The following is a 27,400-nucleotide window of genomic DNA, read 5'->3' as shown; positions in this document are numbered from 1 at the left end:
TAAGATAATTTTACATATCTGTGCCCCTGGGGCCCCTTCTCTTTTTTGTTCCTTTCCCTCTGTTGTTCATTAAGTGTTCATTCTTGCATCACAATTTACTAAAAAAGACTCCTAATGTGGAGAAAAAGAGACCATATGTGAGGGAAAAAAAACTGAACTGAACATGAAGGACGATGAACAAAATGACGTGGAAAAATGTGAATTTATTTACTGCTTGAGATGATTGCGGAGCCCAGGACCGCCAATGGGTTCAAGAATCTACGTTTCAATCTGTTCTCACACGGTCCTGGTCAGAGAAGTGGTGCTATGGCTCGCTCTTATCCTCACTGTTTGAGAAAAGGTGACTATTTCTTCTTTGGAGATTACAGGCCAGCAGCCACTCGAGAGGAGAAGTCAATTCAATTTTCATTTCAGCTCACTTTATTTCAGAATCGTGGTTGATAAAAGAAAAAAATGATCGAAGAGACAAAAAGGCAAAAAAGATGAGAAAGTTTGAAAAAAAAAATAGACACAGCCGAGCATAAAATGGATTTTTCACACGTGGTGCCAATATACTCTGCTGCGACCGGCGTGGTGAATAATGCAGCACCAAGAGAACTGTTACTGTAGTGCCACTTCTTTTGCCAGGAACATGTCACCAGTTAATTACTCTTATGGAACCCAGAATCATTCAGCGTTATCCACCGCTGAAGCTTTTCACTGCATCGCTTAACTTCTGTTTACCAGAAAAGGTCTCTTTGTGTTTTTCAGTTGTTAGTTAAGTTCATCTCAGTTGTTCTATTTCTTGTCATTATCCAAATAACATCCAGAATATGATTTGCTTTTTTGAAATGCTATTATTGTGCAATAAATAGTTCTTCTGCTCTGTATGAACAGATGCAAAAATACAACAATACGGGCCTCCTAAGTGTCCAGACTGATTTTAATTCTTTTAAATCATATTTAAAAACAAAAAAAAGACGAGATGATGTTTGTACAGGAAACCTGCAGCAGCTCTTCTGAATTACCTAGGTTTAAATGAAACAGGTAACTTCAGGCCAAAGTTCGAGATCCAACATTGCAAAAATTGTTGTTACAATATAAACCAATGGGGCAATGGAGATCTTACTAACCCCTTAAAATATATCTGACCAGATCGTTCCTTTTCTGTCTAAAACAGGAAAACAGGATAAAATGATGTAAAGAACACTACAGAAAAGCACCAACAGAAACATGAAGGCACTGTTAACAAGAAAAACATTTATTCTTATGAAAACACACATTTCTCCTGCAGTTCTTGCAAAAACTAATTTTGTTCAATTATAAGTTGAGATATTTAGTTAAGTCACTTGAGTATTTTAAATACACAACAGGACTAAATTATGCTGAAAATATTAATTTTTTTATTAAAACACTGCGTTTATTGAGACAAAATAAAAAAATACAAACCAGAAGGTCAACAAAAGTTATATAAAGGCACACCAGAAGCAAATACAAAACCTCTAAAGCCACTCAATCTCAAATATAATGTGAAAAATGGAAGGAAACTCCGTCATTCAATTATAAAAAACTTCAAACCACGTATCACAGGTCGGCGGGACAATGTCTTCATTGTGGGTGTGCTCACAATCCCAGTCTGGTGGGAGGTTTCACCTACAGTCCATTACTGGAAGATCAGCCGAGCATGTGTCTGTCTGAGTATCGTGCGGGGAAGCTGTGGCATCTGGGGCTACGACTGACCTATAGATCGCAGCTACACCTGCCTCTAGTGACTGGAAGAGCAGTGAACAGTGATGGAAAGGCAGGAGCGACTGCGCTTGTAAAAGCTATTGACTTTTCGAGGAGATGCATGAGCGCCATGAACACTATGGAGGAATCAGCCACTTATACGGGGTGTAAAGTGTAAATTATATGCATACTGACCCATCCAGCTGAAGACGCAACCGCTGAAGAAAATAATAGAAAAGTCTGAGGTCTGCTCAGAGAGACGATCAATGTGTGTCTAGATCCTCAGATTAAATCTTTTGTTTGCACTATGGACAGACGCTTTTTTGAGAATTTGCTTATTGTTGGAGTGTTTTTGGTTGATTTTGATGACTGTACCATGAAAATGGAAACAACTACTCCATCTGATATTGTTCTCATTTGGTGGATATGAGTCCACCTCAGGAGGCATCCTATTGTCAACTGACCTGCACTGCTTAGATCAAGGCAGGGAAAGTAAATCTAATTATGTATCATTCAAAAAAGAAAAAAAAAAAGTCAGAAAACTGATCCTGAATTAGTGATCATCATTTGTGATCATTAGTCATCACTGTAAGTTCAATATATCTATAACTCACATGTCATACTCCTCATAAAAAAAGAAATATTCAAGAAGTCAAGAGTCTATTGCAGCTCTGTTTAGAATGTTTCATCTATTAATACCTGACAGACATCATTAAAAATAAATAAACAAAACCTTCCTGACACACTTCACAACCTAACAAGGAAACCAGAAAACTTCCATCTCTGACTTTATCGTAGCTCCGAACATCAGCTTTCTATCTAATTCTCTGTGCCCAGACTTTAGGACTCTTGACAAATCAGCTGAATTACTTCCCTCTTTAAGGCTCAGTTCTCTCCAGTTCAAACAGTTTCCCACTGATTCTCTGTTGACATGTTGTGACTGTTTTTATTAACCTCTTTGTCAGTTTTCTCTGCTTGTTGGTTCTTTCATCCTTTGTTATTTTTTCATTTCCATTATGGCAATATCTATTAATGAGGAGGAATTCATATAAGCATCATTTATTTCCTTTATTTCCCACAGTTTGGTTTCATCTCAGCGAAATTATGCATTATGTTCCATTATTGTGCAAATAAATAAAGAAAAGGTGACGACACACCATTATTCGTACACAGTCATAATCTAACTCCATCCATATTCTTGGAGAATATCGCCTGGGAGGGTGCCTGTGATCAGTTTTTATCGACGGCCTCTCGCTGATGTGATGTTGTGAGATTCTGAATAAATCGTTGGATTTAGATCTGTTGAATAGTTGCAGTTCCTCCATCCCCAGCAGAGATAAAACAGAAAAAAAAAAAGGCAAATCAAACTGCGACTGACAGCTAAACTCGCATGTAAGAGGAGACGCTTATGAGCAGTAAAAGTTCCAAAACACACAACACACACAAACACACACACACACACACACACAGTTTGAAGGTAAAACGGAAAGTAGACAAAACATTGCCGCTGACCGAGGAGAGGAGGACAGAAAAGCAGTAACAGCTTACAGTGGTGAAAATGGTGTTGATCTTTTCTTTGCCAGCAATTAGGCATCAGCATGTGCTTTTGTTCCAGTGCTGCAAAACCCCCCGAGACGGCTAATAGAATACAAACTACCTCTAAGCTCAGTTCAATGACCGCACACGCATCGATCACTCGCACCGAGAGTCAAATTCTCCGGGGTATTCAGCCAGTCAATACCTCTTTGTGCACACTTGAAAACCGAATTTAACATATCCATCCGCTGCAATGTGTTTTGTGCAATTTTTCAACTCGGCTTGGCAGAATCTAGATAGCAATTAGAGGCAATTATGATGTTTAGGGCCATTTTTCTGCTCGCATAATATCATAAAACAAATAAGCAGATATAGCTGCAGTGTAAGAACAAATGTTGTGAAACAGCAAATAGAGTTTAATAAAGATGAAAAACAATTCCACTAAGGGAGAAATACTCCTATAGTTGTTTTCAACCTGTTTTCTTCATACCTTCATATGACGACGAGCCATACCTGAATGGATTAATATGATTTAAATAAAAAAAAATAAACGAATCAAATTAGTCAACACAATGAACAAAATTAGGACCATGAAGAACAGTGTGGTTTTATGCTTGATCAACTAAGCAAGCAATGTGCAACAATCTCATTATTATATGAGCAACATGATTTATGATAAATACAAACACTTACACAGATGACATTGTTATATTAGGGCATGAAATTTTGGTGCTCTTTGATGCTCTTGAAGTTTTTCCTCCCTCGGGAGAAGCAGCTTAGGGTGGTGGCTTTCATTGGACATGCAGCATAATCTTCTGCAGTTCAGTCCATCTTATTTATATGTGACACAGGCACCCTAGCGACCCTCAAAATGCTGCTGAAGTTTTTGCGTTCTCACTTGGAATGGCCCCTCATGACCTGAGGGGTAATGTTGTTCCTTTCACCCTCGATGCATGATAGTTGGTAAAGTGACTCAAAACACCCTGAGAGAGAAAATAGATTTCATGTCAGGAACCCAGGTCGAAGACTCAGAGGTGGTTTATTCTCACTGTACAGATAAACATGGTTCAGTACCTGGAAGGTCACTGCAGCGGGCAGAGGAAGGAACAAGGGCGATCCAGGCTGTACTCAAAAGACAGCAAAGGGCTGAAGCCCAGATGGGGTGAACTAAGGGACATATCAAAGGCAAAATAATGGTGGAAGGGGCAGCCTCGTTGATGCAGGCATTATAGATGACCTGTGAGAGATATTTTCCATATTCTTGAGATTGAACTCAAAGTTCATACCTTGAACTCTCTGTCTGGAACAGTGGTTGATGAAAAACTAACACTGTGAACATCTGTACTCGAACAGAGTAAATACATCTGTATGGGCGGACGATGGCGGAGGGTGGGAGGCCATGTTGGAACAGTGACTCACTCCTTTTCGAAATTCTGTATTCATCTGTGTGATGCTGAAGCCTGATGTGGTGGAGAGAGGACGACACCCTATCTGGTCCGATCCCTGACATGGTTTACATCTGGTTTAATTCTAAAGTTAATGACAAGATGTTGTGCAAACATGTTAGTCGACTTGGTATCGATTTAAATGGAAAGAAATTACTTTTTATATCTAATACTGGAATGGAATTAGATTACACACTACACAGAATACTGTGCCTAGACAGTTTCTCCTTCCTGCGATTTAAACGGTTCGATAGAAGAGGTGATATGTTGATCAGAACAAGGCCAGATCACTTCCATCATTTGTGGAAAATGTATCCAAAAAGCAACCTGAAAATGTAATAGGTTTCCATCAGCTCTGTCGCTATAATAGAAGAATCAATACTGGTGAAGCAAACATTTATGGTTCCTTGCATTTTCAGGTTGAAGACTCAAAGCGAGTGTTTCTCTCACGATATCTGTTCTTTTGAACCATCTTCTCAGGCTGCTTGCCAGCTTCTGCAGTCGGGACAGAATGTCAGAGCCGCTGTGATTATCATGTGCCGATAAGCGCTAAGGAGGTCTGACACACACTCTCATCTGCTCTCCGCTGTGCATGGCTCTAACTGGAACAGAATGCATTGCGTCGTCTGCGCCGCATGTGATTCACGTCTCGGGTGAATTTGCAGAGGCGAGGAATCAGTCGGACCGCTGAGGAGGAAACCTGAGTCCTCCTGACACCGGGGCGCAGGTACGACGCCCTCTGTGCCGCCACTTCTTCTTTGGTGGGAGCTCAGCAGTCGGCTCCTTCTCTTCTCTCCGAGACGCCGGAAAAGAACAATCAAACTAAATGAAATTCTTCGCGTGCTCTCGGGAGAGCGCTCCAATTAGACAACGTGTGCGTTTCGTGTTGGGGAAGAGTTGATCCCTCAGATTGGAGACTTGAGCGTCTATCTCGACAATGCAAGACAAAGTGAGGCGCCTCTCCCATTTCAATAATTCAGTACGAGCTCAGAGCAGGAAGAGGAGGATGAGATGCTCGCTCTGCCACGGGCACAGCTGGGAAACACGCTTCTGCTAGCCTAGTTTTAACTGTGACTGAGAAGCATAGCAGAACACAACATTACAGTGCTGCTTTCCCCCGGATAATCTTGGAACATGCTAGAAGTACAGTACATGTAGATGTACGGATGGATGGCACGAGCGCGCAGTGAGCCTCCAATAACCAGAGGGCAGCATGTACGCGTTCACTCTTGTGGCATGAATCCAGAGCGGGAGTGCAGCAGTGAAATGGACTAAGTGTGTTTTAATGGGTGTGTCATCCTGGCAGTCACACAGTCCCTCAGATGTACCCGGCACCATTTCAGGACAGCACACTTCCAGCAGGCTGGGGCTGTTAAATATCCATTATGCACTGTGTGTGTATGCCCCCATGTGTGCGTGTGTGTGTGTGTGTGTGTGAACTGGACCAAATAAATAACAACACTGCCTCTCTGCTCGCGTTTGCCCAGCAGCACTCTACTGCACTTAACTGGTATGAAGTGTCTTTCCCCAACTCTCTTTGAAAAGCGTGCACTCGCTAAGAGGTTAAATCCTGTTAGATTGACATAAAGCGGCTCCGTGGCAACAAAACTGCGACCAACACAAAGTGTTCTCGCTGTAAAAACCCCACTAATTCAATTACATTTTTACCGTCTTGGCAAAAATGTGAAATGTTTTTCGAAAGTGTCTTCTTAAGGTTTTGTTTGATCAGAACCAGTGTTGTGAATATCACAGTCCCTAGTATTTTAGTCAAAATTTAAGCATTAGAATGTCTCTTTCTTTTCGGCTCTCTGCCTCTTTGATCGCTTTCGCATTAAAAAGAACTCAAAAGCTGAAATCTCCAGTTCGAGCCAACAGTCACAATTTCACTAAACTGGCATTTAGAAGACCAGCCACATCCTGGAATCTCTTTTTACTGTTCATTAATAGCTTTTTTTTTTTCCATCAGTAGAAGAGCTATCTATCGCGTTCACCAACATCGCGCTGACCCAGTGTTGGCAGCTCACCTATCGTGTCGAAGCAACACTACAACAGAAATACTATTAAGCATAGCGCTAATATCACGTTTCAAAATATCTAGTCCCTAGTTTCACTGGTCATCACAGCATTTTTTAAAATCCAAATGCCAAATAAAATAATTACCACAACCGATTAAAATGTCATTGCATGCAAAAAAAAATCTTTCGGCATCAAGGTGCTTCAGTCGCTCCTTGAATGAGATAAGAATGAAATACTGGCCAGCCAGACAGGCTCCAAGAAATCCTCAAAGGGAACTATCACCTGGTTGTATCACAGCAGCGCCTTGGGGTTTAAAAATGGCTCTCAGCTGGAAATCTTCTGCCCATCAATCCTTGACGTCACGGCAAGCCGAGGGTTGTTATGTGCCTGTGCAGGAGGACGAGCTCCTGGGGGAGCGGGCACAACCAACGAGGGGAGCTGAAGGATTGTGCAAGGTTCTCCACACACTCTCCAAATGAGCAAAATGTACATTTCTGTGACAAGCAAAGAAAAACTGCACACAGAGAGGATTTGGACTTTGGATTTCATTATACGAGGCTTGAATCTTGAAACCAAAACACGTTATTAAAAAATGGTTGAAGTTATTTACACCTGACTCGAAGCGTTGACTTGAATGACTGTCCAGATTCACGTTAGTGTAATTGACTGTAAGGTGCTTGTAGCGTCGATGCCGAGGCCGTGTGGAGTAGGGATGATTACAATTCATATTTGAACCGATACAGTACCTGTGAATCGGTAATGGTACTCAACGGTACCAATTTTTGATACTTTTGTCTGTGTTTAGGTGGTAATTGGCTTCTGACGAGTCACTAACGGATGCTAGCATGCTAACAGTGCCGAATGCAGGAGTTGTAGTGGAAGATCAGAATCTGATGAAAATGCTGCACTCCTCAGTCGTGAGAAAAATCTTGTGCTTAACCAGGAGCTTCCTGGAATTAGACGTTTCCCTGCCACAGTGAGTAATCTGCACCACATTTTGAAAAGTTTAGCCGTGCTTTAAACTGCTTTCTATCAGCCATGCTGCTCTGCTGATTGAACGCTTGGCCACTGACGTCATTGCACTCCTGTGCATGCAATGCTGCATTCAGGTCCAGTGTGGAAAATTGCCTACTCTTCCACTCCCTCACAGTCGCAAGGACTGTTTGATTTTACATGAATCTGTACTTGGTAGTACCGACAGAATTCGGTTGTTACGTAGAAAAGCACCAAATTCTTTACCCATCCCTAGTGTGGAGGTGGTTCACGGAAACACATAATCTTTGCATGCTGTTTACGTATAGATTTAGGCTTTTTTTTTTGCATTGAATAAGTATTTGTTTCTCTACTTGGTATTGCTGTTATACAAGAGTTATCAGTGTCTTCTCAAGCCAGATTCAGGGTTTCTTGTAGTACAGTGAAGAGCATTCAGACGCTCAAAGAGTAGACCTAAGAATTACTGGAAAACGTAAAGCCTCCAGGTCACAGGCTGGGCGTCCTGGACCCCCATGCTCAGCGCTTGTCAAAAGTAGGTTTGCATACGTCAAAGAAAACCGCCATAAGATGGTTTTTACATTCTAGAGCAGACCTGGGAAACTGCTGATCGCCTCGGTGTTGGAGGCTGCTGTTTTCATGTGCGAGTGGGCGTATTTGGTTTCACTGTAGAGTTTTAGCAAGTCGAGACTGGAGAGGGGTTTGCCGCCTAAGGGTGCTTTCACACCTACTAGTCCGCTAGAGTGGTTCGGTTCGGACATAAATTATTCATAAATGTTGCAGCTGTCAACTGGTTCGGTTCGCATTCACACCACTTGTTTTTGCAGATGAACTATCCACTATGACCCTCCTGCCCCTTGGTGGCGCTGTTCACATAATAATGTGTTTTGGGTGGCGGAAGTGAACCCTGATTGGCCAGCATGTGTGACGTGATGTGCTGCGCGGCTTGCTACGGAAGCCTCCGGCGACCAAAAAGCCTTCTCCACAACAGAGCGGACAAGACCGAGGCTGGTCAACTTTCACACCAGCAGCGGACCGCGCCGAGACCGCACCGAGACCACCTCCTCGAGGAGGTCTCGGTGCGGTTCTTTGTCCCGGACCAAAACTAACTGGTCTGCTTTCACACCAGCGCGTACGAACCGAACCTGCCGGAGTTGGGGACGCTAGTCCGCTTCAAGCGGACCAGATGCTGTAGGTGTGAAAGCACCCTAAGAGGCAATCTGGGGGAATTCAAAGAAAGAAAAAAAGGTTGGGAAGCCATCAGTCTGGAATACAACAATAGTTATTTTGAGGCTGTCGCACACCTAATATTTCCAGGTATGTATTTCCACGTGGTATTAACATTCAAGCCATTTTGTGACAGATTCATGTCTCTCAAAATGACCTGATTCGACCATAGTAGCCAACCGATGGATGGCCTCGTGTTTCTGCCATGTTATCTCATGAGTGTCTGTACTTAACACCCACATTCGCCAACTCTGCTGGTTGGTGGAGGCGAACAACCACAAGAGGGTTACTGCAGTTGGCCAGTCTTTTAAACAATAAAAATACAAATGCCAACTGCTTTGACATTCACTCCAAAACAAAATCACAGTGAAGTAACAGATGCATACAGGATATCTTCAGCACTGATATTAATAAAACTGATACCAGTATGGCATTCAGTAAGTACTCATGTTGGTACTGGGTATTGACAAGTAGCTAAAGGTTCCTTCTTGTACTTTTCCTTCACAAAAGTGGTTTCAGTACATTTCAAGCAATAATCTCAAAGTTTTATATACAACCATACATAGAAGGCTTATGTCAACTGGCTAGCTTATTAGTGATGATTGCGGCATAGGAAAGAAGCTTGGGTGACTGTGTGAGTGTGTTCTATTCTTGACTCCATTAGTCTGAAATAAGTGCTGTAGATGCTGAGGAGACTTTATGGTTCCTGATTCAAATGAGGCCTTTCTGCTTGCAGTTTTCATGCTTGCTCTGTGCTTGAGGGAGTTTTACCTCAAAAACAAAGAGAATCTGTGTGTGTGTGTGCGATTGTGTGTATCTGTTGTTAGACAAGCAGCCTGTCCAAGCTGTAACATGCCCTTCGCACGGAGTCAGCTGGGACAGACTCCAGCTCCTGCTGAACCTTCCTCGGATAAAGCCGGAGAGATCAGCGCATGGACGGATGGCAAAGTGCAATCACAGGATATGACAGAGTTTTTACTATATTTTGCAAGCAAACTGCTATGTTTTTGTTTTTTTCCTTGTGTTCCAGGCAGAAACTACCTTGGCAGACTGTCTGAATTCATCCTCAATGTCCTCCATGTTTGGCCGTGCGTACCAGATGACTGATCCAGGAATTGTCTTCTTTTCCCCTGCTACGCTCGCTTCCTCTCACGCTGAAAATCTGACGGAGGCAGGCTTCAAATGAAAAACAAGGAGCTCCCCTGTGCGGGGAAAGCAATTACGTGGTCTGGCCTGATGTGCAACCTAATGCCAAGGACTCTATATGACACACACACACACACACACACACACAAACTAAACAAAACAATACTCCCTCTCCATTTGTAAAAGCTCGATGGCTGCAGAGTGACAGCAGTCCTCCTGCCTGCCAATGATACCACTTTCTTTCACTTGAGTGCTTTGAAAGGAAAGCGCGGCGCTGGAGTAAATGGAAAAAGGTATGGGATTGAGTGGAGCGGCGAATGACACGCAGCAAACATGAGTCGAGCACAACAGTAATTTCACATCCCATCTTCCAGAGGTTGTTCTTCTTAAAGCCATTTCCCACTAAAGTGAAACGGCGGAGAGCCTCCAATGCCACAAGAATCCAGCCCAGAGCGACACCTGCTAACAGGAATACACAGAATAAGGGGGAAAAAAAAAGAGAAGGGGATATATTGCTTTTTAAACAAAAATGTTTGTGTACAGTGTGAGTTTAATGAAAGCTTTCATCCGAGCGCCGGCAGGAAGCTGAGGAAAAGGCAGAATAATGAAGATTAGATTTGAAAATAAAATGCTTCCCTCCTTAGGGACGACTCAGGTATGCGCACCACTGCCGAGTACCTCCGCCTGTTATTCAGAAATCAAAATAACCTCTTAACAAACACTTTTCTTGCCAGCTTGAATCAGCTCTCGACTTTCGATTTAGGCCGCTTTTTTTCTTCTTCTACAGCCGTCTTTCTATAATAGGAAAAACTAAATGGGAAACTCATTGTGAATAAGAAAAAGGGGGAAAGATTAATAAAATGGGCAGTGGAAAGCAATTCTCCCACATTTCATCTTGTTATCTGTTTTACATTATTTCCCCCGGGTACCCTGCACCTTGCAGATATACAGCTCTGTACAAATAATCAATTAAGCCTCCAGATTTGCAGGGATTCAGCAGTTGCTTTGTGTCAGGCCTTCAGCCACTTCCAATGGATTTTTCTTCTTGATAAAAAGCTGAGAGTAACACGAGGTTTTCTTTGATTTAAAAAAAGAGGCGGTCCAGGAGAGGATAATAAATCCCTTTATTATGAAATGACAGTTTTGTTAACAATTGAAATTGGTCAAACGGTTTACCAATTACTACATTCTTACAGCATACTGCATAAAAGAGGCTTTCATCTGCAGAGAGTCGGTGACCCATCCATGGCCCCTCACAGAAACACACAAATGATCTTAATTATTGGGAGACCATTGGGAGTCCACAATGAGGGTGTTATCGGCACGCCATGTGGTGAATTAAAGTCTGAAAGCTGTCGCTGAGAAATCTACCATGTAATCCCGACGTACATGAGTGACGCCAACACACTACTGAGTATTGGATGTGCCGTCTTCAGAGCCATTCTTCAGTTTTATAGTCAAAGCAAGAGCTTGAAGGTCTTGGAACATAAACTGATCAGCCAAGGCGTTATGAACACCAGGTTCCCAATGTGATAGCATGAGATCCTAGACTTCCTTAGTTGATCGCAATGGATCATTTAAGGAGAACTTTCATTGTGTTTTTTGAGTCTGTGCTTGAAGCCAATTTTTTTAGAAACAGCTCCCAATGGGGAAGTTTTCAAAAATGCTCCAACACTCCTACATAGTGTCATGACTTCTAGTCAGTATTCTATTTACGGCTGGGAATCACTGGGAATAACAGTCCAACTTGGTTGCTCGTCCATGCAAATGTCTGTCTGTGTATGTGTGCACGGATACATGAAAACAAAAACAAACAATGGATTAGCGAGGCCGTGTTAGTCCTGGGAGTTAATTCATGACCTTGTTACAGGTTCACTGCTTTTTCTTTCCCTGCAGCTATAATTTGAGAGATTCTCTGACCTAGTTCTCTAACTATCACCATTTCCTCATTTTTCAGCTTCAAACACATCAACTTTAAAGACAAAATGATCAATATCTTATGGCACAGTGGTGTACTGGTTGAATCTGGGTTGAGCAGTTTCTTCCTGTGCATACATGGCCTGTCACCAGTCTTTGCTATGGGCCAAGTGCCCGGGCCGATCAGTGAAGGCTGTGGGCGTGTCGGCTGGACAGTCAGGGTCACTGCAGGGTCTCCTTCGGCCACAAGAACAGCGAATTCAACTGTAATCTGGAACATGACGCAACTTACTTTTACTACTGCGGCCAGTATCGGACCAGACATCCAACGCTGGAATCTGTATTGGTACATCCCTAATTAAAATACCGATAAAGCCAAACTAATCACAAAAATGAACCAATAAAAAAAACACAAGTGTGACACAAACAAGATTAGTAATAGTCAATTCTACCCTCAGGCTCTCGGGAGGTGATCCACAGGCTTGTTCAGGTGTTTTTTTTCATAACAACAGCCACCGAAGCCGACCCTGTGCTAGTGTTTAGTGACCTGTTAGCTCCACTAAAGTACCTTCTGAGGGAATTCATCACAACATTTCGAGGCGACAGCAGTGGTTTTCATTTCACTTGAAAAATAATTATCCCTGTTGCTTTTTAAACTGCTGATGGCACAGTGGAGCCAGACGTGGCATGCTGTATCTGTTCTGTGGCTGCTGCTGCAAACTCCAGAGTAACCAGGCTGCTATTGCACAAAGATCCAAACAGATGTAGCACCCCCCCACCCCCAACCCCCCCACCCGCCCGCCTCCCATCCTCTTCCTGCGCTGGGCCTGTCACCGCTGTCAGCAGCTCCAGCTCACTCACTCTAATGGGAGGAAGAGGAGGAGGAAGAGGAGGAGGTGTTGTGAAGGCAGACGGGAGTATATGTGTGTGTGTGTGTGTGTGTGTGTGTGTGTGTGTGTGTGTGTGTGTGTGTGTGTGGTGAATGTGAAGCTTTCCCCACGGACATACTGTCCAAGTGTGCCACCCTCCACCCTCCACCAGCACGGCAGACTGCCACCGCTAGCACTGCTGCCACCCTCGTGGGAGAAAGGAGCAGTCCAGTGACAACGGCACTCCCAGCTGTTCTCCCACAAGGAACCAATGTGCGACAAGCCTCGGAGCATCAAAGAGCGACTCCAACGCTCTCAGCCACTCAGACTGTCAAACGCTCTGATACCACAAGATTTCAACGGCAAAAACAAAAAACCTTTCCTTTTTCTTTTTTCTCTTTTATTCTTGTGTCCTTGTCTTTATAAGCCCAAACAATGCTAAGACAGTGCCTTGTTCTACTTCCAGGAATCGCTGGAGACACATAACAAAGCTTTTCAATTCATCAGCGCCTGGCACAGGTGGCGCGAGCTACTGGAATATTTTCCTCATGAAATATTGAGCAACCGGTTGATGCGAGCTTCAGAGCAATCAGGCACCAAAACACTCGGAACAAACAGCTCTGGCTCTCTGTCCGCCGCAGTACAACCGTGTAAGATCACTCAGCCTGGTGGGTAATTGAAATGTGATTGTAAAGAGGTTCCTCAGATCGGTCTATATTTATTCTCCTCCCATCCAGCCTCCGTTTGATTTACTTGGCTGGAGAGGAGAAGACCTTGTACTTTCTTTTTTTCAGAGCTATGAATGGACCCGTGCCCATCTCTGGACTGTCCACACTTTAACTTCATCAGTATTATTTATGAAAGGGAGACTGCATTTATCATGAAACACAAACTGAGTGCCATCAGAGGAGATAATGCGCCGACGAGGTGGCGGCGCATCCAAAGACTGCTCCGACACCGAGAAGCTCTCGGCACCGCTGCAGCCACGCACTTTGATGTGAAGAGTTACGGACACGCTCCAAGGGAAACATCCAGGACGGACGAGCTGAGGCAGCAGACCACATTAAGAGCCTGGTCTTTAAGACCTACTGCTGAACTTTATGCTGCTGGGAAACTGATACTGTTTCCATTTGGGAAGGTCCCCAATTCCCAGTTTGCACAGAGCATTGGATCTATGCATGCCGTTTGCAGTGATTAGTTTTCAGCACAGGTGCGAGCAGATTGCAAAGAATGACCAGGTTTAAGAGTTTATGTGACGTTCACTTTTTCGAATTTAGTGACGTTTCTTCAAACAAGGTGTACATTTACATCTCCAGGATCAGTGGAGACATATTTATTGCATGCAGCAGATAATGGACATGATGAAGAAAAGTTCTGCCCACACAGCACCAACTAGTGGCCTGGCATGCAAACTTCATTGTACACAGATGGATGAATGTACAGTCTTGGCTAATAATTTTGTTTTCTTGGGCATAAACACATCAAAACGATAAGCATAAGCTCAACTTGCTGAATGTTGCTGTCTTTCATGATCATTTAGAAAGTACATCATTCAATGTTTTTCAGAGCATTGATCAAACTTCAATAATTTTGATCACCATTCATACAGCAACAATACTTTGCATTTCTGAATAGTTTATGCAGATGTGAAAACCAACTTGAGATGATCTTAATATCTGAAAGAACCACGTTTTGTGTAGCTTTTGTCTCTAAAGTTTATTAGAATTAACCAGACCACTTGTCTCGTGACCATACAACAATATAATTCCAACATGCTGGTGTGCAGAACAATCCTCTACATGTGAACCAAACACTTGCTCCCTGCACAGCAAAGCCACCACGCAGCAAAGGAACAATTATGTTAGAATGAAATGCTGAAGAAAATTTGCTCTGGGTTTGCTGCCGCCTTGAGCGGCTGTACATTGAAGCCCTTAGAGTCTCGTCTCCATGTTGAAAATTAGGGTTAGGTGGATTTATAAAAAGCTTTCCGCCAATCCAGCTGTGCTGGGCTTAATGAGGACTGAAGAGGTGTGAGAAATGATTCCAGCGAGCCTCTCCCAGGCCCTTCTAAGCAGTTAGCACTTTGACCCAGATTAGCAGACTGCCAGAGGTGCACTTGGGATGGGTGGCGACGGAGGACTGAGATACCGCCTGCTCATTTCCACCAGAAAACATGCGTAAGCCCTCGAAAGCCCCAGTGCAGGCAGATGCAGATGGTCTCCATTTCTTTCCCATCCCTTGTGTGATGTTGTAAAGATGTGGTCTGGGATATGAATTATTCCATACATCGGAGACACAAGATGATTACTATTTGAATATTGTGAAGTACCATCAAGGGCAGAGATTTAATTAAGTCTTTCTTACATCACGATCGGCTAATGGACTGTGCGTCTCCTCGTCTCGAACAGACTCCTCTCCCCCATGGCAACCGGCCTGCATTTCACGTCATGTGTGATAAACATATGCCGCTGCTTCCCCAAGGACATTTTCTACATTAAAAACATGGACCCATGTCACTGTTGTTACAATATAAGAATTGTGGACAGTGGCTAAGGGCAAGACAGAAACATTGGAAAACAACAAAGGGAATAATGGCCGGTGAAGAAAAGGCCGGGAAGAATTTCCATCTCCCTCGTTTTCTATCATTCTCTCTCTCTGCTTTCATTTGGGAGGCAGAAAAAAGGAAGACCAGAGCCTTGGCTCGGCCTTAAAAGCACTTAAAAAGCCAAGGTCACCTCCTGGTCAAATCTGTGAAATGAGAAAATGGCTGAGGGGGCAGGGGGCCAGTGGCAGATAACATGAGAATGCACTATCTCTCCCCTACACATTTAGAGTAGGGAGGACGGCGGGGGCACTGGCAGACTTTTCAAAAGGCTCCACGCCGAAGTAGGAAGTGGAGACACAATGCCATGCCCCAGATTCACCCAGAATGACAGTGTGGACGCTGAAGTGCTCTTAGGGAATGAGGTTTTCGGTAGGTCCGAGCCCATCGAGAGCTGCTGCAACTAAACTCGTGCATTTAATCACTCAGGTACATTTAAAGCTGCAGCCTCCCGAATCAATTTTGTTGTAGCACATTTGCTGGCATCCGTTTTGAAATTGCATCCTAAAACTGTGAGGAAACCCTGTCAGCCCAGTAACATACAGTCAATACCCGCTACTGTATCCCTGAGCTGCAAATTAGAGCAGTAAAAGCTGAATTGATGCCGTCGAGTGAGAGCGTTTGAAGGCGGACCATTGATGCCGAATTATTTCTTGACACTGGGGGCTCATAGATTTCTCTTTCCTGTGATATATGCATGCTAAATTACATCTATTTAAATAAAGGGCTTGCAGCTGTGACTCATAAAACGTGCCTATAACCTATAAGCTCTGTTTGCGCACAGCGATAGGATCGCCTGGGGTCCCACTGTGATTTGTGATAAGCAGATGGACGTCTGTACTTCAAGGAACATGTAGCTTAGCCAATTCAAACACTCATGAACCCACAGAAGTAATGGAAGACTGCATCATATATGACATGTGTTGGCGGGGAGGTTTCTCTGTCAGTGGATCTAATATGTCAACTAAGAGAAATCTGGATTGCAGAATGAACCAAACATAATCAAGATCTGTTTCTCAAGGGGTCTTGGGTTTTTTTCTTTTTACCACCTCCTCTGCTTGCTCATGTGGAAATGTTGGGGTTTTTTTTCTCTATAAAAGTATCTTGAAATGACTGTGGTGTATTTGGTGCTCTGGAAATAAAACTGAAGTGAACTGAATAGATGTGTGGAGTGTGTGTGTGTGTGTGTGTGTGTGTGCAAACTTAATTTTAACTATTGAACTCTTCCCAAGCAAATTCCAATTGGTCTCCAGTCTCCACATGTCCAAGTAACGAACTGCTCGCCGAATATAATGCAGAGTGAGAGTGAAGCAGCCGACCACCTGCTGTGATCAACCAGCGATTGAAGCTGAGCCGTCGGTATTTTATTTTAAACGAAGCTCGACCTATCTTTGTGTCTCATCATGAGCTTTTTCTCCCTTTTCAGAGAATCTCTCTGGTGACATTTGTTTTTGGGACATTTCTGCCAGGCCTGACTTGCGGAACACATGAGAAATATTCACGACCGAGTGAAGCGTGGGAGTGAGGCGTGGGCGGCAAGGTTTCACAGAAATACCAAGAGTAAAAAAAAAATTAAAAACATCTAATTTTATTGTTTTTCAGTGGCCTGGAATGAAGTAATGCACGGCTCAGTAACACGTGAAGATGTGTACTGTAGAGAGCCGGCCAGCGGTCGGGTTGTAGCCGGCTCTACTTTAGCACCTTGTCGCTGAGTTGGATGAAGGAGTGGAGAAGACCGAACAAGATTAACCGTTGAAAACTGGGTGCCAATACCATCTTTTTATACTACTTTTCCACATTTTACTAGTTATAGAAAACTTTCAGCTTAAAGATCTCTTGCTAATTAAACCCATTAGCTATCCCCCAGTTATTGATTTATGCCAATTACTTTTCCAAACTTTAATTTAAACCCCTTTCAGATATGTTGCTGCTATCATCAAATCCACACATGTTCCATAAAATGGCGAAGTGTCTGTCTCAACATCGGAAATCTTGAGAATGAAAACATGAACTACAATTGCATATTCTGACTTTATTTCCATTCAAACCTTTGATGGAAATGAGGCTGTATTCATCTAACATTAATCACATCTGAAACCGTTTAGTGATGATAATCACATTTTAATCTGTGAGCCAGTCAACAGTTTTCAGTTTAGATCGTGGAGGAAGAAGCCAGGCTCCATTCCTGAGCTCAGGAGTGTTTATTGTTCGAATCAGGAAATCTCTAATCTTTAAAGGTTTACACTTCAAAAGCGAGCTTCACAATCCCACAGATCACTCATCTTTTCCTCCTGACAGCGGGAGAACGAGAAACAAGCAGAAATTGAGAGGAGCGGCACGATACCTCAGCGGAGAATCCCATGTTTCCTCTCGGCCTCGCCGATCAAGAATAACAGAGTTGTTCTGGAGGCGGCTCTCGGCTGATCTATTGACTACCTATCCCAGAGCTAGACTGATGGGAGCAGATCCTATATCCCTGCATCCTCTGAATTCTCTCTTGTCTGCATCATGAATATTTGATGAGGGATGTGTGGGACGGCCAATCACTAAAAGACATTTATCTCCAATACCCCTGACTGGGCAGCGTGCGCCGAGCTTCTCCTCTGGTAATCAAAAACAAACCTTTCATGGATGAAAAGGAGCCTTTCAACAGAATCATTGATACCACTGTAATGTATGTGTGGAAGATTAGCTTGGGTGCACACTGGGAATGCATTAGGATTCAAACTTGACTCAAACATCAGACATTGCCGGGTTTTAAATATTCCTCCACAAACACACGAGTGGCCTATATATTTTGTTTTTGTGTACATGCAGCTCGCGCTGTGGTGTCGGGCCTCCCGCGACTTTTCTGAAAGCACTCGGTATACATTAATTAGCTATTCTGGGACTTGCGCCTGTACTTATTCAACCCTAACGACCCTGTTTGTACCGGAGCAACAATGCAGAGTGTTCAGCAAACGCCTGCGGTCACAGCGCAGACCTCCACATCTCCATCATCTGCGCCGGCATTTCATAACCTGCCTCATGCAAAACGCTGTGGCATTTGAGAAAGAGCTCACAGGTCCTCGAAAAAGCTGATTCCAATCCTGGATCTGTTTAATGATGCTGCAAAAGAGCATCTTTCTCACCTCAGCGCCAGATAATGGCTACTTAATCTAATTACACTGCATAACTATCAAAAGTTCCCTCAAAAATACAATTTTCGTCAAAGCACAGCAATGTTTAGCAACTCATGCCATTGGTTACTGTTACCTCAGTGAATTTACTGTTAATTTTCAATTAAATGACCATCAGCAATATTCATTAAAAGTTGGAAATGCCATGGAAAATTGGATGATTTGTATTAGCAAGCTATGGCAGAAATGATATTGTTCTGTCTCCTCATGCTGCAGAAATGTACACTTCTTTGCAAACTGCCATGAGTTTAAACATTTTTTTCAAGGACAAAACCAACTCCTAAAATCAAAAGATTAAAGTTTAGCTAAAAAGAAGCTTCACTTTAACATCACCAATGCTTTTTCCATCTTGTTATTTGAACTAGTACTTTTTTCAATTAGTTCTTTTTTTATAAATACATAATCTTTCATTTATAATGTCTGAGTTAGACACTAACTGACTTCAGGATGAAAAAAAAAACACGCCGATCTTTTCCTTGGATCTTTCTAGAAGAACCTGTTTGGCTGATATGTGTCAGCTGAGTTTGAGGCGACAGCCGCCGTTTCTGTCTGCAATAATCTGGCTGAAGCAAATGAAGCGCTGAACCAACTGTAACACAATTACACTTTAATTAAAGAGTGCTTTGCTGTTCAGCGACATTCATGGTCGGGGCTAAACGCTGATCCATCTGAGGAGACTCCTTCAGGTCCGGAACATTCAAGAAAGCCTCAAACATTCAATTATTATTCATTATTTTACACATTTATGTTACATATTATGCATACTGTGGATTTAAAGTGGTGTTTTCAGGACAATGCAAAACTAGTGGAAAACAGACAAGATTAATTGCCATGTATTACTGTATTAATTGCAATTTGGAGGGGTGGTGGGCCGGACTGGAGCCTCTTGCGGCCCGGTTTTGACCCACAGGCCTTATGTTTGACACCCCTGACAGAGTGAATGGGATATCGTTATATCCATTCGTCGAGGATACGGATTTACAGACGCTCCCAATCATGGCTGTAAAAGGAAACGTTTTACTATTTTAAGTGTTATCATTCTCGGCTTTATTACATTCAGAATGACCGAAATTATGACATTATTGGCAGTTATCCTGTGATTGGTTGCTACATCACGTCTGACATTTTTAAGATGTGTCGCTACCATCGAACTTAGTGAGATGTTTTACACATCCTCACAGTCTGTTCGGAAATTGGTTTTGCATTGTTTTTTTAAAAAGAAAATACATTCGGTATTTCACAATTGTCTTGCATTTTTGAAGATCCTTTTGGCCTTTTTCCAGTAGTCATGACAAATCTCTCCTGAACTCTGCAGAGGTTAATGAACGATCCAGCGTCTCACAGCTGGGTGACACTGTCTCTTGTTGTTGGGCGTGAAGCCAAAGGGACTCAGGTTTCCTTTGAATAGCAGTTGTCTGCAATTACTCTGGAGGAGGATCTGCGGCTGTCAGTTTGAGATGCTGACAAAGGATGCCCTTTGCCTTTGAAGTACATCATCTTGCCTCAGGTGAAAGAGTCCATAACTTGGCAAGAGGAAAAACTTTTTGTTTGGTTTTCAGCCTCGGGCAGGCTTTCAATCCAAGTGGGCTCGTCAGATGTTGAAACATACACATTACACATACAAAACAGTCAGAAAGGAAAAGAAAAGAAAAGAAAAAAAGGGGATGAAACATCGTTGCTCTTTTCATAAAAGTACAACTGCAGCACTCTATCAGGAGAGTATTCTGCACATTTCCTCCTACCTTTTGAAATAGCAAATCAGAATCCACTAAAAGCTCGTCTTTCTGCATTATTAATGCCTGCAGAGTGAAAGAAGTCGGCGAGAATATGCCCTGAATCCAAATGCTCACCTGGCAACATGGGAAACAAAAACACATCTGCCGCTATGGGCTTTTCGGTCTGTAAATAAAGCAGCCGTCCGCATGCTCGCTGTAATCCTGACGAGCTGAAATCAACTTAGGCCGAGTACAAATTAATTTCTGCGGCTTAAACACATCGTCTGCGCTGAAGGTGAGAGCGGTGTTTTCAGCACAAATGTATTCCGCAGACACAGCCGTTCTCTTTCACCTCCAGAGCACAGGCTCCCGCCGTTTATTATTCAGCGTAAGTCGGCACACCAGCCCGGCTCCACCTTTGGCTCATTTCCGAACAATTTTCAAGCTTCCTGTAAAATGAATATGCATTGCCTTTGCAGTGAATCCATTTGCAAGACAGAATGATAATGAGGAGAAAGTGCTTTCAAAAAACCCAATTAATCTCATGTAAAACGGCTGCTCAATGCCTCTAATGAGATGCCATTTTAATAAGCGGGTGTGTTGTACAACAAAGCCATTTGGTAAACATTATTGTTTATTTGTTTGATGACATGCAGACAATGGAACAGATTGGATTTCCAATGTCATCAATGCTTGATGTGACATAAATGTGCCATTTAAGTTGCGATGTGCAGCAAGCAAAGTCACTCATGTAGAAATTCAAAATGCAATCAAAAACTTTTGTTTTTTTTTTTCCTGGAACATAAGGCGGACGTGTCGTGGCCAGACGTCACTGAGAGCAAACAGAAGCAATGACACTGGAGGTCACTGGTATGGTGGAATATAGATTTAAAAATTCATCTACCCATCTTCTATAACTTTTTTCTTCAGCAGGACCTGATCGCATCTAAATGTTTTCAATAAAACCGTTTGAACTGGTGAATACATTTCCTCTTCACACTATTAATCATATTCACTCCAGTAGAGGCAGCTGCTCGCTCCATCCATTGGGAGCAATTTGTGGTTCAGAGTCTTGCTTAAGGGCACTTTGACATGTGGTCTCGGGGAGATAGGGAATTGAACCTGTAACATTCTAATGGTGAGACGACCACTCTACCCCCTAAAGCCACAGCTGCTCCACAGCTCCTTACAGGTTTTTACAGACAGCATCAAATCAACCGGTTCCTCTCCGCCCCATCTCCCTGTGCATTTAAGAACAGATAAAAAAAATAAAAAAAACAGCAACTTTTAAATCCCATCTGGGCACAAATCCAAGCTACATTACCGAGATGCTGACTCCATATGAGCACGTGAGACAGGAACTTGCTGGACGTCCCAAAGTCAAAGTCTGCCAATCTGAGTGTGGAACTCAGGCTGGCTGATTCTGTACCTTCCTTTAAAAACACACTTTGCTTTTTTGTTGATGGCGTCTTGTAAATCCTTGCTTTTAAATTTCCTCTGACCCACCCTGATAATCCCATTAGAAATCTAATTTTGTTTCTCATTTCTTCTCAGTCAAAACACTTTGTAAAAAGCCTTTAAAAAAAAAACCGGGATGCTCTATAAATACAGGGAATGATGAGTTGATGATGAAAGTGGAGAAAAGAGAGGCTACATAATAACCAGGTTAACCCTTGAAGAGGCAAGTCACTAGATTACTTTCAGCTACTATAAAATTTCTGAGAGACCAACTACTGAAAGCAAAAACAATGGTCAAATGTTTTTAAAAGGACAGGTAGAACCGTCGACAGTACACACACTTCCAACAGCCTTGAAGGCTCCAGTAAACGTCGGTCTCTCCAGTACTCACAGGGCAGGGTGGAGCGTCTCCATTCCCAATGTCTGCAGACTGTAGACCAGGGGTATGCAACTAAAATTCACAGAGGTCCGGTCAGGGATATTTTGTTAAAGCAAAGGTCGGGAACATCATAATGTCTAACTGAATTAGTGTGATATATGCTGATGTAACCTCGTAGTTCTATGAGCGTCTGCATGTCATCAATAGCTGACTATCAAATCAAATTAATTCATGCACTCCTTGACAACCTCCCCTCACTAAATGTTTTTTTGTGGTGCCCCAAAATCCAAGCAACTCTGAGGGAACATTCATTTGCACGTTGCTGGGCAGTGAGTGACTGTCAGGATCCTGGTGGGCTGATCGTACTGGGCTCCAGGCCCACCGACAGGGGGGGTCTGTTGTCCCGGGCCCAGGGTTGGGGGTGCCCAGAATTAAAGGCAGGGGGGCCCATCCAGCACCCGACTCACGGATCCCGACGCAGCATGCAGGCACCGTGCCACTCCGTGCCTCCCCAACCCATAGGCTGGTCCATGCTTCACATGTACGCGTTTCCGCGTCCGCCTTGGAGTGTCCGCGCACCACCGATGCGCACGCGCTTTCTCCCATATTTCTCCCATACTACATTTTGTGCTCAGCTGTGCGCAACGTTCAATGCAGGAACGCTGATCCACGCATCCTCGAGAAGCTTTTCCGGCACTAGAGACTGTTTATCTGCTCCTTTATTACAGATTATTTAGAGAAAATTAAGCACATACTTTGTCAGTACATTATCATTAAGTATTAAATTTATTTAGCTTTTTTTTTTCCTGTTTCTGAATCGCGGGGCGGGGGCTGCGCTGGAGCGATTGGTTACTTTCAGTTCTGTCTGCAGACCTTCTCCTCCCTCCAGACAGGGTCTGCTCTCTCTTTCCACGAGTTTTTCACTCTTTCGAGGCTGGTCCATGCTTCACATGTACGCGTTTCCGCGTCCGCTTTGGAAGGTCCGCGCACCACCGATGCGGACGCGCTTTCTCCCATGCTACATTTTGAGCTCAGTTGTGCGCCTCCCATGCAGGCGCAGTGATCCACGCAGCCTCGAGAAGCTTTTCCGGCACTACAGACAGTTTATCTGCTCCTTTATTACGGATTATTTAGAGAAAATTAAGCACATACATTGTCAGTACATAATCATTAAGTATTAAAGTTTATTTAGCCTTTTTTTCCTGTTTCTGAATCACGGGGGCGGCGCCAGAGCGATTCACTTCTGTCTGCGGACCTTCTCCTCCCTCCAGACAGTCTGCTCTCTCTTTCCACGAGTTTTTCACTCTTTCGGTGTCTTTAAGTGGAGCATTCAGGCTGTAGCTCCGTCTACTTTCACTTTTACCGTCATGTTTGGTTTGCTGTATGCAGGCACCGTGCCGCACCGCTTTGCGCGCCGCCGCACCGATCCGCGCGTCGCACGCCCTACTGCCGCACGCCGTACTGCCGCACGCCGCGCTCCGCTCCGCTCAATATAAGTCCGGGTCCGTATTGGATGGCGTCTGGGTCCGGATCCGGACCGCGGTCCGCCAGTTAGTGACCCCTGCTGTAGACCGAGGGACCGAGCTCACCGTGTGCCGCCACATGCTCCAGCTTGCAGTTTGAGTGTATCAGCCACACTTTGTTCATGTGTAGCATGAAGCATGGCTGGAGTGTGAGCCCTGAAACCCTTTAGCATGTAGCATGTAGCACAGCTTGAAGTCCTTCTGGATCCACTAAGCAGGTAAATTAATGAGCAACTTCATTCTATCTCTGCTGGTCCAAATGTCTTTGCTGATTAAGTCTCTGGTGTTGTACAAACCATCTTTCACCTCCTCTTGATATTTTAGCAGAATGTAATTTTTGTCGTTTTGCTGAGATTCGAGAATCTCCAAAGCGCTGACACCTGATTTTGCTGTCGCTACATCCCTGATGAGTACAACAGAACATCAATTCTGAACATCTACTGACTGTAAATAGATTTTCAACTAAACTAGCCACTACAATAATATTTTTTAGCATCAGACGTGGGCATTTGATGCTGAATTTGGTGTCAGAACTGTAAGAACTCCTGGCTTAGGTTTAATAACAGGGGAAACTTTTAAAGCTCAGCTTTAAGCTGCTAACCTGTAAAGAAATGAATAAAACAAAGCATGACAATGATTCAGAATGACTTTTCTCATCTTTTTGACATGAACTAAGCCAACAAGAGGATTTTTTTTGGTCAGTTTTTTAACAATCTGCTGACAACAAATCAAAACTTGGCTTACATTTTCCAAACTGGATATACTGTTGTTCCACATCATGCCATTTTTTTGGGAATTCAAGTTGCAAACCAGACATGCAGTTGGCTGTTTTTAGTCACACTCTCCTGCGCCTTGTTTACGGCGGTTAGAAAATAACCTTGAACGATAAATAAGTGTATGCAATGAATATTGTAAAAGCTCACAAGGAAATCAAGTTTGCCTACGTGGGAGGAAGCAGCTCTAAAAGTGACACAAATTGAGATGGGAAATATTTATGGGTGCCTCATAAACAAGAGCTCAGAGGCAGCAGCACAGCCTAATTCCTTTTTTATTGCACCATGAAACACACCTATCAGGCGCCGCTGCCTGGACACATCAAGACGGGGAAACACAACACGGCCGGGCTAAAGAGTCGAGCCGTGTCAGAGAGGAGTGAAAACTGTTGAGAGATGGATCAAATTTGAGGGGTAATCGGTAGCTTGTAAACAACACCGCTTTCAGAAGGAAACAAATCTACTTGTTATCGACTCAAAGCCCTGCCGACTGCATCTCGGAAAGCGTTTACTTATTCATCAAGGTGTCGACGGCCAGCTCCTTTCTCAAACTCCGGTCCCAGCAGTTATCCTTTTTCCTGCTGTCCGACAAGGGAGGGGGGCCGACCCGATTAAATATGCATGGCGACCAGTGAGTTGAGCTTAAAGTTCTCCAAGCTTTGCGCTTTCCTGGTCAAATATTCATGAGCTCCACTGTGGTCTTTATGTGCATTTGTGGAGAAGGTGGTCCCATCCTCACCTGCTACTCAGGAGAAAGAAACAGAAGGATGAGGTGGGCGGGTTGGCGGTTTAAACAAGTGTGGAAACAGGAACGGAGAGGTTGGGGTGGGGTCTCAAATTATCTTAGAAAGGAGTGGCAAAGATGGCATCGGGTATTACTGGGTGGTTAGGCCTCTCATGTTGTGATATCTGACCCTCGACAGATTACTTGGTATTCAGAGATGCTCACCAAATGAGAGATAATAAGAGTGCAGCAAGCAAACTGTGCATGAAAATGAACACATGGAGATGAGCCAAAACGACTGCCTGCTCTCACTGAGTATTCATGAACGATGAAGTCAAACACATTAGGGGAATGTGGAATGGTTTGGACTGATCAAATCTTATAGCAGCAGGTGGATACGCTCGGGCTGCACTCATATCGATACCAGTGTCAGTTTTCAGTTCCGATAGGGCATAGCGAACTCCTACTCGTACAAGTAAAAGCTCCTGAATACAACATGGCCAGTGTTACATGACGTCTCCTGTCATTACCACTGCAACAAAACATCATCGGTAGAGTAAAACTAGCGTCTCTCATGATGGTCTAATCCCAGCTCACATTCCCTCAATACTGCCAAAATATCAAGAGAAGGCTAAAGTTGATACTCGTCCTTCAAAAAGTGGTATTGGTGTTTCCCTAAGAGAAACCTCAAACCAATACATGGAAGATGTGATTATTCTTTGTGATTATTTTTTCTTTCTTTTCTTTCTCCATGTCTCAATGCTGCATTAATTTGCTGATCATTGTTCCAACATTGGTCAAGGTCCCTGCAGACAGACTCCTCTGGTGGCTTCACATCAAGGGATTCTGGATTCGATAAGGTCGGAAATACTTCAAAATATAAACAATAGTTTTCTGATTCACATTCACTCTGAAACGTTAGAAAGTTGACCAAACTCCACACACAAAAGCTGCTCAGCTTTTGACCCCAACAAACATGGATGAGGAACCAAAAAAGAAAGAAGGTCCTAACAGAATGGCTATGATTGAAAATGACAATCTAATCCATTCAGCCTGAATAGAACAAACAGCTGCAACAGCAACAACTTGCTGCGATTACACAGTCCCCGTACTTGTCCGCCAGGTATTCTTCAAGCATTTCTTGCTGTAATGGAACCATATTGAGGTAAAGCAAACCAAGACCCTTTTCAAGCGGACCAGAGTTCAATCGTTTGATCCCCATCAGTGCTCAGACGAGTTTTCACAACCAATAAAACCTTGAGTTTTGAGAAAGTGAACTTTGACCAGCTCACAAAGACAGTGCTAAATAATTTCTATTTTCTTCTCCGCAGGCAGACTTTTTCTAAACTTTTTTGACATTTGTTGATGTTGTACATTTTTTTGTACAGCAACACACTGGTCAAACCACACATCCACCACTACTCCAAGTCCAAAATAAATAAAAAAATCCAACCAGAAAACATGAAATATAGCACTTATTTGGCTTCTTGATGTAGCCTGAGACTAAATCAAGCTGCCAGCTCCTGCTCAAGGCCACCAGTGCCCAAGTTCTCTGCATCTGACCTACCATAGATGGGTCAGAGCGATGAGCTGCCAAGACAGTGATCAGGAAGCTTGTGAGACGAGGGACGGTTCTCTGGGTTCCACAGCAACAATCACATCCCAAATCCGCTTCTCTGAACCTCATGGTCACCTAAAACTCTAGTGTATGTACTGTATGAATGTCCAGCTTTTGCCTGCTGTTAACTGGAAAAGACTCCAGGCTTTGCAATCTTGAGTTGGAACAAACAGGTACAGAAAATGGATGGATGGCAGAAAAAGGAAAAAAAAAACATTTATTCATCCATCCACATACAGGATTTTCCTCGTCTTACTATAATCGAGGCATCTTCTCCTTCCATTTTCATTCTGACTCTGGCAGTCACAGAAACAGTAATTTATTCTTGGTCCTCTGCCATCATTGTGATGTATTTATATTTGGTTTTAAGCAAGTCAAAGCATCCCAGTCCAGCTAATAAGCCATCAAAGAGAGTCTAAAAATATCCCTTAAGCCTCTTCTTCTCGCTGCATTCATGTCTCTAAAAGAAATGTGACAAATGGCAGTCAAATCTCACTGTAACAGGCTTTAAGTGGCTTTGACTCCGACACCGTGTGTCAACCCGCCATGATATCGCTGTACTCGCCCGCCGTCACT

The 27,400-nt window shown here is 43.4% G+C and overlaps 1 protein-coding gene across 2 annotated transcripts in view; it reads right to left on the bottom strand.

Moving 5' to 3' along the window:
• The window catches only part of mgat4c (mgat4 family member C), a 75,956-nt gene that overhangs the window by 5,382 nt on the left and 43,174 nt on the right, over positions 1-27,400 (bottom strand). Inside the window, exon 1 of one of the 2 annotated variants that reach the window (XM_030096576.1) lies at positions 17,800-17,824. The exons of the other annotated variant lie outside the window; for it this stretch is intronic. The gene's annotated coding sequence lies outside the window, so the exon portion shown is untranslated. Of the gene's footprint in view, positions 1-17,799; positions 17,825-27,400 lie in introns of those variants that run through there. 2 annotated transcript variants of the gene reach the window in all.

This window comes from Salarias fasciatus, chromosome 7 (genome assembly GCF_902148845.1).
Source record: "Salarias fasciatus chromosome 7, fSalaFa1.1, whole genome shotgun sequence".
NCBI classification, from domain to species: Eukaryota; Metazoa; Chordata; class Actinopteri; order Blenniiformes; family Blenniidae; genus Salarias; species Salarias fasciatus.
Note: the sequence above shows the minus strand (reverse complement) of the source record. Positions and strands in the feature narration are given on the sequence as shown.